Genomic DNA, 15902 nt, shown 5'->3' on the forward strand with positions numbered 1-15902 from the left:
CCTTAACCTAGGTCTATTATATCTTAATTAGAGGTTATTCCCTAACCTAGGTCTATGATATCTTAATTAGAGGCTCTCCCTTAACCTAGGTCTATGATATCGTAATTAGAGGCTCCCTTTAACCTAGGTCTATGATATCTTAATTAGAGGCTCTCCCTTAACCTAGGTCTATGATATCTTAATTAGAGGCTATTCCTTAACCTTGGTCTTTGATATCTTAATTCGAGGCTCTCCCTTAACCTAGGACTATGATATCTTAATTAGAGGCTCTCCCTTAACCTAGGTCTATTGTATCTTAATTAGAGGTTATTCCCTAACCTAGGTCTATGATATCTTAATTAGAGGCTCTCCCTTAACCTAGGTCTATGATATCGTAATTAGAGGCTCCCTTTAACCTAGGTCTATGATATCTTAATTAGAGGCTCTCCCTTAACCTAGGTCTATGATTTCGTAATCAGAGGCTCTCCCTTAACCTAGGTCTATGATATCTTAATTAGAGGCTCTCCCTTAACCTAGGACTATGATATCTTAATCAGAGGCTCTCCCTTAACCTAGGTCTATGATATCTTGCCCTTAACCTAAGTCTATGATATCTTAATCAGAGGCTCTCCCTTAACCTAGGTCTATGATATCTTAGTTAGAGGCTCTCCCTTAACCTAGGTCTATGATATCTTAATCAGAGGCTCTCCCTTAACCTAGGTCTATGATATCTTAATTAGAGGCTCCCCCTTAACCTAGGTCTATGATATCTTAATGAGAGGCTCTCCTTTACCTAGGACTATGATATATTAATCAGAGGCTCTCCCTTAACCTAGGTCTAGATGTATAGCGAGGCAAATAATTAAACGGATGCAGGACTTCCCCGGTTTTACACTCTTAACCATCAGAGTTATTCGGTCCGTTACCTCCCCTCATACCTGCCATAATTCTGTATCTCATGCGCCTCGAGTTGTGGTGAGCCAATCAGAACGCTGCTTTCAAAATTGTGAATTTCATGAATGAGTAATTTTATTCCCTCCTCCAGTCTTGATTCCATCGGATTGGCATGCTGCCAATATAAACTTTCGATACAGCGGTTTTGAACGTAGAAGACTAGATGCGAGGTTGTTCAGATCATGATCAAAGTGCGCTAGGCCTTCTGATTGGTTAATATCGGCGGTAGTGTGCGATCTAGTGAAGAATAACATAACCAACTTATACAGGCAGATCTGCGTATTGTGTCAAGGGTTTGTGTAACGGAGTCCGAGTCGGCGGAGTGGATCCAAGGCTTGAGGGTCAAGATGCGATTTTGTTGATGACAGAGTCGGATGATGAAGACGCTAGAAGTGGTCAACGAGGACAGAACAGCACCATCGCCGACATTTTTTCCTTAGGAGACATCTTGACCCCCTATCCTGGAATACCAGGGTCAGTTGTATGCTCAGCTCTCCCACACACATAACGGAAAAAGCTCGGTCATACAATGACATAGTAAGTGCCAAGTGAACGACCCTGAAGTTCGGGATGATTGACCCCCAACCAACAATACCGAAACCACAAGATGAAGAAGATTACCAGCACAGACCACTCATAAGAAATATGACATCGGGACTGATCTTCAAGCATTTCCTTGAGAAAAATTTAGGAAAGCATTTGCAGTAAAAGGTCAATATCATTCATACGAAAACAAGCATGATCTTTTACATTTTGCAAATACATCTTCTACTTGAAGGATTTGCTTCGGAGGAAATGGTAGCTTTTATTCATATGACCGATTGTCCCTTACACATCAAGTATCATATAGCATTAACCATGTGTTGTGTAGTAGATCGAGTAGCTCCTTGCTACTAACGAGAGAATAACTTCTTGTGCGATGGTTCATTGACCAAAGATCTTAGTGCCTTCTTAACATTTTTGTAGATGGTTATTTCTGACAAGATATAGTGCAATTTATTATTTGTGAGGTGACTATGCCAAAACTGTATAATGTCACCATTATAACGCACAATAAAATGATGGCAGCCTTCAAAATCAATTTGAGTGAAACTGAGTTCTCCATCAGTTGAATTGAAGTGGATCATTTTCGCCCCATTAAGTACAACTATTAGTGTTCGTCTTACCAAGAAAACATTCGTGACGTAAACGTAGTCTTCAGTCTGGAGATGAAGCTTTTTTTGCAAGAAACGCTTAGATGTCGGGTCATAAAATGATATAGTTATCAACTGATCAGATGAAGTAACCGTTTTTTTCAAAATACAAGGAATAGTGTAATTCGTATGATATATAGCATGCGTCTGTTTGAATGGCCTTATCTCATGACTACACATGGCAATAACAGAAATATGTCTTTGGTTATTTTTCATTGTCACATTCTCCACAATATTGCAATGAACTAGGTAGTACCTAAGTTTTCGAATCAAGACAATCATCGTCATACTTCGTTCATAAAACCAGGAATGGCAGTGGTAAAATGTATGCCTAGCTGGTAATTCTTTTGCCAGCCTGAATTCAATGTGGCCTTTATTCCTGAATTTAGAATCATAGAGAATGTGTTTACTAACAATGACAAAGCTCCTATATTCTCCAAATATATCGAGGTATCTTGAATGTTTGATAGTTCTGATAAATACTGGATATCCACTGTCAAGACGTGAAAGGTTAAATATATAGAAAACAAGCCGTGTCTTTGTAATCCTATCTCTGAGGACGAAAATATCATTATTGAAGAGGAAGTAGGAACGGACATATTTAAGGAAGTGTCCTTTGAAAGAAATTCGACTCCGAAGGTAACTGAGTTGAGACTTTCTAATCTAAAAGACTTATGCATGATTAACACTATACAAATAGTTGATGTTTGGGAGTCCGATATGGAATTCCATATTGGACGACCTTAAACATCCACTATTTGCTATATTATGCAACCAAATGTCTTGGCAAAGAAATCAATCCAAGATCATTTGTAAACTTCATTTTGATTGGATTAAAACCTTTTAGGATCCGTTACGACATTTTTTGTGGATCCGTTATTGCTTTTTTGGATCCGATACGATGTGATGACTTGAAATCACATGATGTGAATCGAGTTACGCTATTGGCCAAGAACATTTGGTAGCATAATATAATGAAATATTTAGACCATAACTCAACATTTGATGATTTGACATGTTATTGTCATGGGCTTCTCCGGCATAAAACTCTCCACAAGTAGTTAGTAACATGGTAAAGGACTGAAGCAAATGGGAATTCCCGCCGGTATGCGATTTTTCATTGTTCCCCGTTTTCAAGTGTTTTCATGCAATAAACAGGACAGGATCGGAGTAATAGGGAAACAGAGAAAACCATGCCAATCTGTAATACAACGATCATAAACAATGATAGAGTAAACAATCGGACACGTTGGACCTGTATAAAGTCCTGTCGAACGATGATGACATTCTCAGCGCCCATTTTGTTAACAGTATGCTCAAATGTATGAACAACGAAATCCATACATACCAAAACATTATCGATGTATTAATACTAGAACTGGTAACAGTCTTTTTATATCTACCACCGCCTTAATTAACCGCTGGATGGAATCGCCTAATTTTTCGTATGTGCATGTGCTTTAATAGTTTCAGCGCAAAATGTGTTTTTCGTGTGTTTTTTTTCGTATGAGCATCCTGAGATACAGCTGTTTTTTCGTATTACAAGCTTGCTAGGCTAACAAGCAAAATACAATAGACGGTGCTGCCATTTATAAGCCCGGCGCCTTAGATATAGATGCAAGATCGCCCCGACATTTCTAGGAATCCTACTGGTCTAATGGTAAAGACACCGGCCTATCACGCCAGCTATACCCGATTTCGAAACCCCCAGCGGTCAAATGTTTTCCTTATTTTTTCATGATTCTTATTTTTTCCGTGATTCTTATAATTTTTTTAGTGAATATATGTATATATTAGTGAATCGCTCTTTCTGTAATAAGCAAACACTTGAAAAATATGGCGGTTCTGATCGTGCATATTATTTTTTGTTTTGTACCTACTGTTACATTAACTTTGAGGATGGAATTCGATCACGTTCAAAGTGCATAAGTGTCCATAAAATCAGATAGACTATACTTTCGAGACGAATTAAACGACATAGCCAGGCTGACATGTCCCGCACGCGCCGCCTGTTGTAAGTTTAACAAACTAATGTCATATAGATTCCGAGCCTCGACCAACACAAATTTATATGCCGACAACTCCGAAACGGTCAACTAAAGTAGGCCTACGGCAACTACATAGTCCCACCATGTTCACAGATTCTATTCAAATCCCATCGGAATGTCACATCATACCAGAAAATGCCAAGATTGTCGATGCAGTCATTACAGATTTGTTGCGGGGATTTGATCAAACATATAGGCCTACCCGAAAACAATCGCCAACACACGAACTGGTCCTTAAAAATCAACGACATATTATGCCATCGCCGGTTGCTGGCCTAGGATTTACATGTAAGCTTACATTTGAAATACTTTGATAGGCGTGATTACAATTGATCACACTGAAATATATTGCGTATTAGCACCCAAACATAGTGCTTTCCAATACGATAGATCATGATGACAGAGGACGTTTTGATTCCCAACAAAACCGAAACAAACGAAACATATCTAATAATATAAGACAACTTTGCTTAATGGGCCTCGAGTTTTATTGATGTTCAATGATCATGAGTGGTGGATATGGGGTTTGATCATTCGGCATTTAGACCTGAATTCAAAGTAACAGAGAACGAGCTTACAGACAATTGCATCGCTTCTAAATTATTCACATTGATTGAGATAGCTTGCATGTTTGATCCTCCTGATGAATATTGGATATCCACTATCAGTGTTAGAAATGATAATGAAGTAGAAAACAGTTCGGGACTTCGCAGTCGCGTCACCGAGACCGAAAATATCATTATTGAAGGAGAGGTAGGAGGAAGAGGCATATTTAAAGACTCCTTTGAAATGAAAGAAATTCAACTTGGAACGTTACTTATTTGCGACTTTCTTATCTCAAATATTGTCTTTGTGTACCAAAAGAAAGGTAAAGACTCACATGGATACTGAACTCTAGAAACACTGTCTTTGCGCAATGCATACTCTTTAAACTATCATTGTACTGCCTGTATAGTCTTTATAATATCCACTAGCGTGTTTCGTTACGATTTAACATCATATTACATAATGATTATCTAAGGTCTAGCCTCGCTAGCCAATAATCTCTGCCCAATTTTCCAAAGTGACAAATCGCGTCAGTGGGTGCAGGCCTTGTTAGTTGTCGGGGATCTTCCCCACATTTAGGGTAAAACCCTTCCTTTTGTCGATAAACAGAACGAAACACCTGATTCTACAAATCAACACGGCGCACTCCTCACACACGTGTGTTTATTCTCATTACCATACAAACACAACATTTCTAGCGACGCACATTTACATACAGGGTGTGACAAAGACAGTCCGCAACATTATCTCCCCGCATTGGAGGAACTCCAAAGAGTAAGACTAGGTCTATGCCTAATGTAAGGACGGCTGCTTAATCTTAAGTGTATCACAACTCCTATTACTCATAGTGTGTGAGGGACTGTTGGAAATCTAATCAGAGCTATAGAATTACTATATACTTTCCCACTGATTATACATTCAGTTCAGCTTGAAGCAAGTCTCAAAAGTAAACAGACAATCAGTTATACATGTAGCTTTCACTTGGATTATCAACTTGAACTTATAACTCAAGATACAACATGGAACTTAAAATCAAGTACTAGATTACCAGGTTACAAAATGCTGTTAGACTGAAACTTCTATTTTACATCACAGTATCACTGGCTACAGTAGAAGAGCAGGGCCTACTTTAGTCTTAGGCCCAAGACATGCATCATACACCATTTGTGATATACTAGTTGTTTACACAAGAACGCAATACTACAGATTGGTTCAACAGAAATACCAGAGGACACACAAACAATCACCAAGATGCACAGAATTTACAACAGAGAATATTAGGAAACCAGAAAATACCTTACAGGAAACATGAAAACACAAGAGAAACAAATCTGAATCTTTCAATTTTGGTTATGAACACTGCACTTTCTAAACAGTATAGAAAACAGGCATTCAAAGTACAAAATACAAACACAGGCTGCAAAACATGCAGAATGAACAGTCATGAAATGTACTGCAGATTACAGCACAGCAGAGTTAGTCAGTTTGTGGTTATTTTAACCATATTAACCCGTTAAATTACTATCATGAGGATTTTGCAGGTCCAGTTTCACAGGGACGCGTACGGTGCGTCCTTTGCGAGTAACAATCGGCGGAGTATCAGCAACACACGATGTCCCACTAGAGACCAGAGCTTCTGGCACAATGCCAACAGGCGCATTCAGCGGATCAACGGACACATCTGAATCGAGCGGCACATCCAATGAAACAGAAGAATTCAATTCCTTAGTCGAAGCAGGTTCACTGACAGGGGGGCTCACTATTATCATCAGCACTACATAACTCCAAACTATGGAGTCTCTGGACAGCTCTCTGAAGGACACCCTTGGCTGTTCTGAGAGTAACACTCCTAACCACACCGTCAGGACCAGGGTGCAACTGGGTCACAACAGCGAGAGGCCATTGAAACCTTTTAAAATTATCCTCCCTTACAAGTACCACAGAACCTATCTTCAACTCACCGTTCTCTTTGAATTTGCTCACAATGTGAGGAAGACTACCAAGGTATTCTTGGGTCCACACCTCCCAGAACCGTTGAAGTCTCACTTCCTGTAGCATCTTCCTAACAGTCAGCTCTTCAGCCGTCACCTGGATGTCTTCAAAGGGCATCACCATTTTCAGGTTGAAAATGCCAAGGTATTCTTGGGTCCACACCTCCCAGAACCGTTGAAGGCTCACTTCCTGTAGCATCTTCCTAACAGTCAGCTTTTCAGCCGTCACCTGGATGTCTTCAAAGGGCATCACCATTTTCAGGCTAAAAATGACATCTCCTGCCAATGAGAAATGAGAGAATGAGAGGGTCAGTAGTGTCTACTGTGTCTCCAGTTAAAGTCAGAAGCCTGGAGTTGGCACAGGCCTCGACTTCAAGAAGCTGAGCTTCCAGTTCAGCACGAGTGAGGGCTGCCTTCCCTACAGATTTCCTCAGGCCAGACTTGACGGAGCGCGCCAGACGCTCCCACCATCCCGCATGCCGAGGACTCCGTGCTACTATAAACGTCCATTTGGGGGCTAGATGTCTGTACACCCTTTTTAACACTGATGATAAAGCAAGGGTGAATGCCATTCTAGACTTCCTGTGCACACAATAGATCTCATAAGCACTGTCTTATGGTGACTGGGGGATGTCTCTGATTTCTGCGGCCGTCCTCCGCCGGTTTTTTGAGCACTATTGTAAACATACAAATTATGTTATGTACGGTACTTCTTAATCTTTTTGTCACCTTCCGTTCTTTTGTTATACGCACACAACAATGTAATCGATTATTACACGAATAAAGATACATAATAATAATAATAATAATAACAATAATAATAAATCTGACAAGGAGGGAGAGAGAGAGTCAGTCATTTCAAGGTGCAGAGCTCTCACTACTGCACAAGTCAGAAGTAGTACATAATACTTCTTGACAGGTTGGTATGCACAATAGAAAGCTCCAAAATAATATAACCCTGTCACAGTGAAGGGCGAGGCTTGTTTCACTCTAAGGGCAGGCAGTGGCGCCACAGGGCGGTTGCATGGAGTACCATCCTGACGCCGACACCTGACACATCCACGCTTTTTAGTTTTGGCCAGTTTGCGCACACCCAAAGATCCAGTAACTGCCACGCAAGGATGACAGCAGACAGTTCACCCCAGCATGTTTCATCAGTACATGCTGAGCTCTGACAATCAACTTCGTCAACCAATGACTAGGGAGAATAATGGGATGCTTAGCCTGGTAGGAAAGACTTGACAACTGAAGTCTTCCCTTGATCCTTATGAACCCATCATTATCCAGGAAAGGTGAGAGAGAGACCAAAGATGAATTCATTGGAATACTTGCACCTCTCCCCAGATCATCCAACTCTGGTCCATAGGTACTCTTGGCTGCTGTCAATTCTTCAAGAGAAAGGTTTTCACTCATCTTATCAGCCATGATAGGACTGACCTCAACCTTTCTAATCCTCAACCTCAGGTTTCCAATTCCTGCAGAGCTTTCTCAAAGGAACTCCATCTTTCAACAGGTAGTACAAACTCAGGCTTGGATGACACCACTGCCAGACACGTAGTACTGTTCATCTCTTCAGTAGGGACAAACACCGGTAGTTCCTTGGTCTTGTCTGCAGAAGGCTTGGATGACGCCACTGCCAAACAGGTAGTACTGTTCATCTTCTCAGGAGGGACAAACACCGGTAGTTCCTTGGTCTTGTCTGCAGAAGGCTTGTATGACACCACTTCCAGACAGGTAGTACTGTTCATCTCCTCAGGAGGGACAACCACCGGTGGTTCCTTGGTCTTGTCTGCAGACGGCTTGTATGACGCCACTGCCAAACAGGTAGTACTGTTCATCTCCTCAGGAGAGACAACCACCGGTGATTCCTTGGTCTTGTCTGCAGAAGGCTTGAATGACGCCACTGCCAGACAGGTAGTACTGTTCATCTCCTCAGGAGAGACAACCACCGGTGGTTCCTTGGTCTTGTCTGCAGAAGGCTTGACTGACGCCACTGCCAGACAGGTAGTACTGTTCATCTCCTCAGGAGGGACAACCACCGGTGGTTCCTTGGTCTTGCCTGCAGAAGGCTTGGATGACGCCACTGCCAGACAGGTAGTACTGTTCATCTCCTCAGGAGGGACAACCACCGGTGGTTCCTTGGTCTTGTCTGCAGAAGGCTTGGATAACACCACTGCCAGACAGGTAGTACTGTTCATCTCCTCAGGAGGGACAAACACCGGTAGTTCCTTGGTCTTGTCTGCAGAAGGCTTGAATGACACCACTGCCAGACAGGTAGTACTGTTCATCTCCTCAGGAGGGACAATCACCGGTGGTTCATTGGTCTTTTCTGCAGAAACAAGAGGTAAAGAGAGCCACGCCTGGCCCTGCAGCCATAATGGGTTAACTAACAGATCTCATCCCCCTGGACACTAAATCAGCTGGGTTATCAGCACTTACAACATGATGCCAGTTGGCAGGGTCTATCAAATCCTGTATCTCACTTACACGGTTGCCTACAAAAGCCTTGGACTTAGAAGGTTCATACTTGATCCAAGGCACACCCTAAGTGACAATCGACGTGACGAATGACGTCAACCATAGATTTGCTTGTTGCATGGCCGACAGGACGCGTTTTCATGTCGCTCGTGCGTTTTTTAGAATGTAAGTAATACTGCCGATTTATAATGGTTTATTTCTCGACGTTTTCTGAGTGAATCTATTTTGTAAAGCCAGTTTGTATTTTATTGCTTAGTTTTGATGTTAGCTCGATTGGACTACGGTGTACACTATGCGAATATTGGAATAGCCAGGCCGGGGCTTGAGTTCACCTGCTTGAGGGTGGCAGGCACGTGGGATTACTTTGTGATTGGGGTACAGCATGTAGGATTGCTGCAGTATCTTTATGATTTAGTACAGCATGTAGGATTGCTAGTATCTTTCTGATTTGAGTACAGCATGTAGGATTGCTGGTATCTGTGTGATTTAGGTCCAACATGTAGGATTGTTGGCAACAGCATGTGGGATTGCTTTGATATGTGAATAATAGTGTAGCACCAGGGGTGCTTATATTTAGTGTCTGAGTTGGTATCGGTAGTTATGGTACATGATGTTGGATCATAGCTCCCGGGAATGGCTAGTAGGATGATTGGCGTCGGCATTTGAGAGTGTGTCGGTATCCTTATAATTTCTACAGCAGGGAGAGAGGCTGGCCTCGGTATTCAAAAACTTTAACACTAGCTAAGTATCGCGGTTGCTTTGTTGGCAAATAGTTACGATATCTTAGATTTGTTCATTTTCCTAGAGAAAGGTTATAATATCTCAGCATAGTTGGAGTGTTGTGAAGGAAGGAGGACAACACGGTTGTTGACATATAGTATAAAGCATAGTATATAAGGCTGGTTAGAGTAATCTGACACCTGTGCCACAAAGGAAATCGTAATGTACAGAACGGCACGGGATTAAATCCATTGTGTAGATGTCGGTATTACAACATGGTCAGGGAAGCTGTTATCGGGCCGGGCACATTTTTGCGCTCGTCAGAAATCTGCTATTGAGAAAACAACTTGGTTGCCACGGCCTTCAGACGATTGCGTAAGAGCTACACATAACTTTCTAAAACACCATTGTGAAGCTTGGCTATATAAGGTGACGGGTAGACAGAGAGAGTCACTCATACGTCGAAACTCACGCGGTTCACGCGAATATTCAGGTAAGTTCTACTTTCCCGGTTGGAGCTCGATTTCTGGGCGGGTCTCGCGGCACCGTACGAGAAAAGTTCTTATACTCCGGTATTTATTGCAGTAGAATGGTATTGCCACCAGTACTAAAAAGACGTCACTCCTTGAAGGATCGGGACATAGTCATTCAACTCGTCAAAAAGGTGAAGGCCAGTACAGAGGTACCCAAGGAGTGGGCGAGGTTACAGCCAGACAAAGGGTTGGAGGACCTAACGCAGGACGCCCTAGCCCAAGCCTTCACAGACATCACAGCGAAAGAGTCCGAAGATTTTCTAGAATTAACGGATAGAGAGATGAACATCGTAAATTTAAGGATCTTGGTGCACTCGGCAATTCTTCTGGCGTATGAGATTGGTCAACCTAAGGGCCAGGATTTGGTAAGTGAGCATTTTCTGCGATCCTAATTAACCAATGTTAGTGTAGGCATTAGAGTAGCTCACCCCGAGCCCTGTCGTTATTCCCATCTGAGAATTGGGCAATAATAGTGGAACTAGATCGGCACCCTGTGCAAGTAACACCTTAGAGCATGTTTGTCAACGTGCCTTATCACTTACAATAATACATATCAAATAATACAACATGCTGTATTTCAGCTGGAGCTGATGGCTGGACCAAGTGCAGCTGGTACGACTATTCTGAAAGATGCTCTGACCCCTCTTACTCCGGTTACAATGGACCAGGATGTCAATACCCAGTCGGCAAAGAGCGAGGCCGTTAGAGTCATCAACGAAAAGGTACGAAGCGTGACGTTACAGAATAAACCTAACGAATCCTATATATTGTTATTACTGGATGACTTGGTAAACCTCGCAAGAATAGCCCAAGATGCGAAGTTGCCTGTTTACGACGAGCTTGCCAGACAAGCTCGTAATCATCAGGGGAAAATGAAGTTATCCACATTTGTTTTGCAAGTATTAGGAGGAGGATCCTCGGATGCCATAGCCAAGGCATTAGCGAAATGTAAGCGCTCCTCGAGGGCGAAATCGGACAGCGATTCCGATAGTGATGAGGTGACCCGCAAACGTAAAAAGAAGTCGCCGGTGAGGCCACAGTCGCCACTGCAAGGTCTTTCACCTCAGCTCCACGATCAGTATTCCTCGGGGTATCCTTCATATGGAAGAGGTTATAATAGTGGTTATAATTACGGCAATTATAGACCTTATGGTCGGTATCCATATTCAAGAGGTGGTAGAGGTAGGGGAAGGCCTATGCCATGCTATTTTTGCGGGTCATTGGATCACCTCGTTAAAGACTGCCAGAAAATGAAAGAAGCACAACCAAAGTAAATGTTAATACCACATTCACCTCAGTGTCATATATAAATAGGTTACTTAGGATCTTTTAACCCTCATCCCGGGGAGTCTTCGCCCTATGGAATTTATTTCCTGTGGGTTGAGGGTTGGAAGTCCTTCCCATACGCGATTATTTTCCCTTTTTCAGGGAGGAAGTATGCATGTGCCCGAGTGGGAAAAATCAGTTGAGTTAACCCATTGCGGGCGGCAAATAGTATGAAAAAGACCCCGCGTTGGAGATTATTGAATGGGAAGGACATCCAACCCTCAACCCCAATCTCAGCTATCAGATTTGAAAGTGTAATAAAAGGTGGTTCTAGTTTCAACGTTCAGACATTGCCACTGCGGGACCCTGATACATTCGTAGCTGGAGGCCTACATAATCAAATTGATGAGTGGGAGAAGTTAATGCAATCTCGTTTAGATGATAATCCACCTAACGATACTCGAAGAGCATGGCTTGTTAATGGTGTCTCGGTTCAGGATATGTTTCGGCCGTTTATAGGAAAGTTTAAGGGGAAAGCTTACGACTCCGAAACACCGCCGTCTGCCTATTTTCCTAATGCTATTAATTGACGGGATCACGCGTCATTTATTGCGTGTGAGCTTGAAAAGAGAATAGCTACGGGATCGATTAGCCTTGTAGGTAAACTCGATAACTGCCAGATGCCACGCATTGTTATGCCTCTCACAGTGGAACCCTCCAAGCCACGCCTATGCCACGATGAACGTTATCTTAACCTATGGGTCAAAGATAATCATTTTCAATTGGAAACTCTGCGTGATATTCATAGGTTGGTTCAGCATAACGCGAGAATGATAAGTTGTGATGATAAGTCCGGATACGACCATATTTTGTTGTCTCAAGATAGTAAAACTTGCTTCGGACTCCAATTCGGTGGGTGGGGTATGGTGTATAATACGTTGCCATTTGGTTGGAAGGCCTCGCCCTTTGTGTACCAATCTATTGGTATGCTTGCTACTTCATACATGAGGAGTTTTAATATTCGTACAACTCAATATATCGATGATTGATTTTCCGCTGAATCATTGAGTACGCTAGTATCTGAACATACATTGTCAATTGAGATTATAAGGTATTCAGTTCTCGAGTTGCTCACTCGTCTTGGTTATACATTTGCGTTGCATAAAAGTAACCTAGGAGACCATTTAGCATTGAGACATTTAGGTTTTATTGTGGATTCAGAGAAACAAGCATATATTTTGCCCGTAGACAAGAAAATATCATTTATGCAGCTAAGAGAAAACATATTAGCTTCTAAAATGATAGATATCAGGACTATGCAGCGGCTTGTAGGTAAATGCATTTCCATGTCGCTTGTAGTCCCTGCTGCTCGGCTCTACACTAATGAGATGAATAATGCCATTTCGAGTGCCATAAAAAATACATAAAACCTCTTTCCTTTATCGCAACAGTTGAGGGAGGAAGTCGAACATTGGCGTTTTGTTGATGATTGGGATGGGTATGTTAAGTGGCGACCAGAATACCACAAACAGGTGTTATTAGCAACAGATGCTTCTTTGTACAAATATGGAGCGGTAGTTCTGTCCGGGGATGTAAAGCAGTGCTGCATCTCGGATTTTTGGTGATCTGGCGATCATCGCCCAATCCATTTAAAAGAGGCGGATGCGTTGAGAAAAGCCCTCCAATCTTTAGAATCATCAATTGCTAATCACCGAGTTGATGTGTATACAGATAGTATGATATTGGTAAAAGCCTGGCATAGTCAGGGTGGCAGAGATATCAAGTTGGTAAATATAATGAAGGACATATTCCAGCTGATATTCAGGGTGGCAGAGATATCAAGTTGGTAAATATAATGAAGGACATATTCCAGCTGATATTCACAGACAATGTAGAATTAAATTTGTCTTTCATAAGGTCTAAAGATAATCCGGCGGATACGCCATCAAGATCGCTTGATCTCTCCAACACTACGTTATCATCGAAAACATGGGAGAAAATAGAAAGGCGTTATGGGCCACACTCCATTGATTTAATGGCGCTGGACAGCAATGCGATGAAATCATCGGCTGGGCTTCCTTTGAAACACTTTACTCCATTTCCTCTGCCGCAATCATCGGGTGTCAATGTATTCGCCCAGACGTTTAGTAATGATGAGAATTATTATGTATACCCTCCAAAGCAGCTCATTGTACCTGTGTTTCAGCTCTTAATTGACAATAAGGTGAAATATTGTACTATGCTCTTGCCTGATGAGGGCACGACACCAGTATGGGCACCATTGTTAATCATGTACAGACAGTCATCTCTGCTCGTAGGAGAAAGGGGTGATAAAGGGGTGTTACTCACTCCTTCAAAGCACGGCTTTGTTCCAGATGTAGTTGTGCCGTGTAAAATATTTGCTCATCGCTTGTCGTTTGCCTCGTGATTCCAGGTGGCCGTTCCCCAACATGCTATGGTCGCGGTTAATAGGGATGCTATTTTGAAAAGATTAGATTACCTAGAGAATCATTTTGGGAACAGTGCCGGGAAGAAACGATTGGATTCCATCAAGAATACGTTTGAGTTATTTCTGTCTTCGCTCCCCTCGAAACCGTCGATTGTGACATGTGGCCCTCAAGAAGTGTGTGAATTTTTAGTATGGAAAGATACCAAAGGTAAAACTAAGGTGCATGATTTTACGTGTCCGTTACTGGCCACACATGATGGCACTAAATGTTCTTGCCCTACCCGTTTTTCGTCAACCTCTGTCAAAAACATGATTCAGAGCCTGTCTGACATATTTCAACAGGTGGGTAGGGGAAAGCTGTGGAATCACTCTACCTCGTCGGGTAACCCAAGTCATGCATCTCAGGTTATTAATTACTCTCAGCAAATTGCACTTGAACAGGCGAAATCACATGTAATGCCGAAGCAGGCAAAACCTATATTTATAGATAAGATCCGTCACATGTCTAAGTATATTCATAATCAGCTTTCGAGGCCGGATATTTCCTTAAGACAAAGATACGTATTGATAAGAGATCAGGCATTTTTCAAGTTGCAGTTTTTTGCGGGTGATAGAGCTTCCGATTTGTGTATTATTCCGGCACAAGAAGTTCGCCGGTTACCCGATGGCTCTGGCCTCCTCTTTTGTCATACTTTGACAAAAACCATTAGGGGTGGCAGGGGAAAGGCCAATAGGTTTGTGGTAAAGCGATGTGATGACAAGGTGATTTGCCCGGTGGAGGCACTCGATCATTATTTTCGATGGTGCAATGATCATGGGGTGGATATATCTGCAGGTTACCTTTTCAGGATAGTCGATCAGTCTGGCAGGGTTTTGGATCAGAACGTTTCCTTTAGTTCCATGTATGATCGTCTTCGTGAGTATTTGGTCACTTTGGGTGTTTATGAGGGTGAAACATTACACAGCTTTAGAGCAGGTTGTGCAGTATTATTAGGCTTGTCTGGTGCTGTGGACGATCAAGATCAAATGAATAACCATATGGGTTGGTTTTCTGACAAATCAGCTCCTTATTACAGTAGGGTAGAATCTGTGAGGGATGCGGCGGTGGTGGCGGGAAGGTTGTCCAAGTCCGTGTTGGATGGCGGCAATTATGAGAAAATGTTTAATAAGTTCGTACATACAAATTTGCCCCCGGCATTTGATGCTTAGATCCTTCAGATGTTTGTTAAAAGCGATGGAATTGTAGCCTACCAATCCTAGTCTGCGGTATGATAAGAGTGTATTTCTAAATGTTTCTATTATGAAATGCCAACTTCGATTGTACTAAATAAATGTTCACATTCTCATGTCCTATGTTGTACTCGTGACTACGTTGTATTAGCTTGTCGGTTAGCTGAAGATGAATAATAAAGGTCATTTGCTTCACAGATATTCTCCTTGTTTTATGATTAAGAATTGGGAGTTTTGGGTAGTATTGGGGGAAGATGGGACAATAAATGAATAGGGCATATTCGGTTGTACAGAATGTACGAGAATATGTATGATGTTCCCCAATACTTCCCGGAATGAGAGGAGGGGATTGCACTTAGGGTGCTGGAACACCCTAAGTGACAATCCACGTGACGAATGACGTCAAACATAGATTTGCTTGTTAAAGGGGCGTGGAAGCGCTGAAGTGAGCAAACGGCGGATAAATGGAAACTGGATGGTGGGACGAACATATGGGGCGAAGGACATGCTTTCCC

The sequence above is a fragment of the Lineus longissimus genome, chromosome 13, assembly GCF_910592395.1.
Source record: "Lineus longissimus chromosome 13, tnLinLong1.2, whole genome shotgun sequence".
In the NCBI taxonomy this organism is placed as follows: domain Eukaryota; kingdom Metazoa; phylum Nemertea; class Pilidiophora; order Heteronemertea; family Lineidae; genus Lineus; species Lineus longissimus.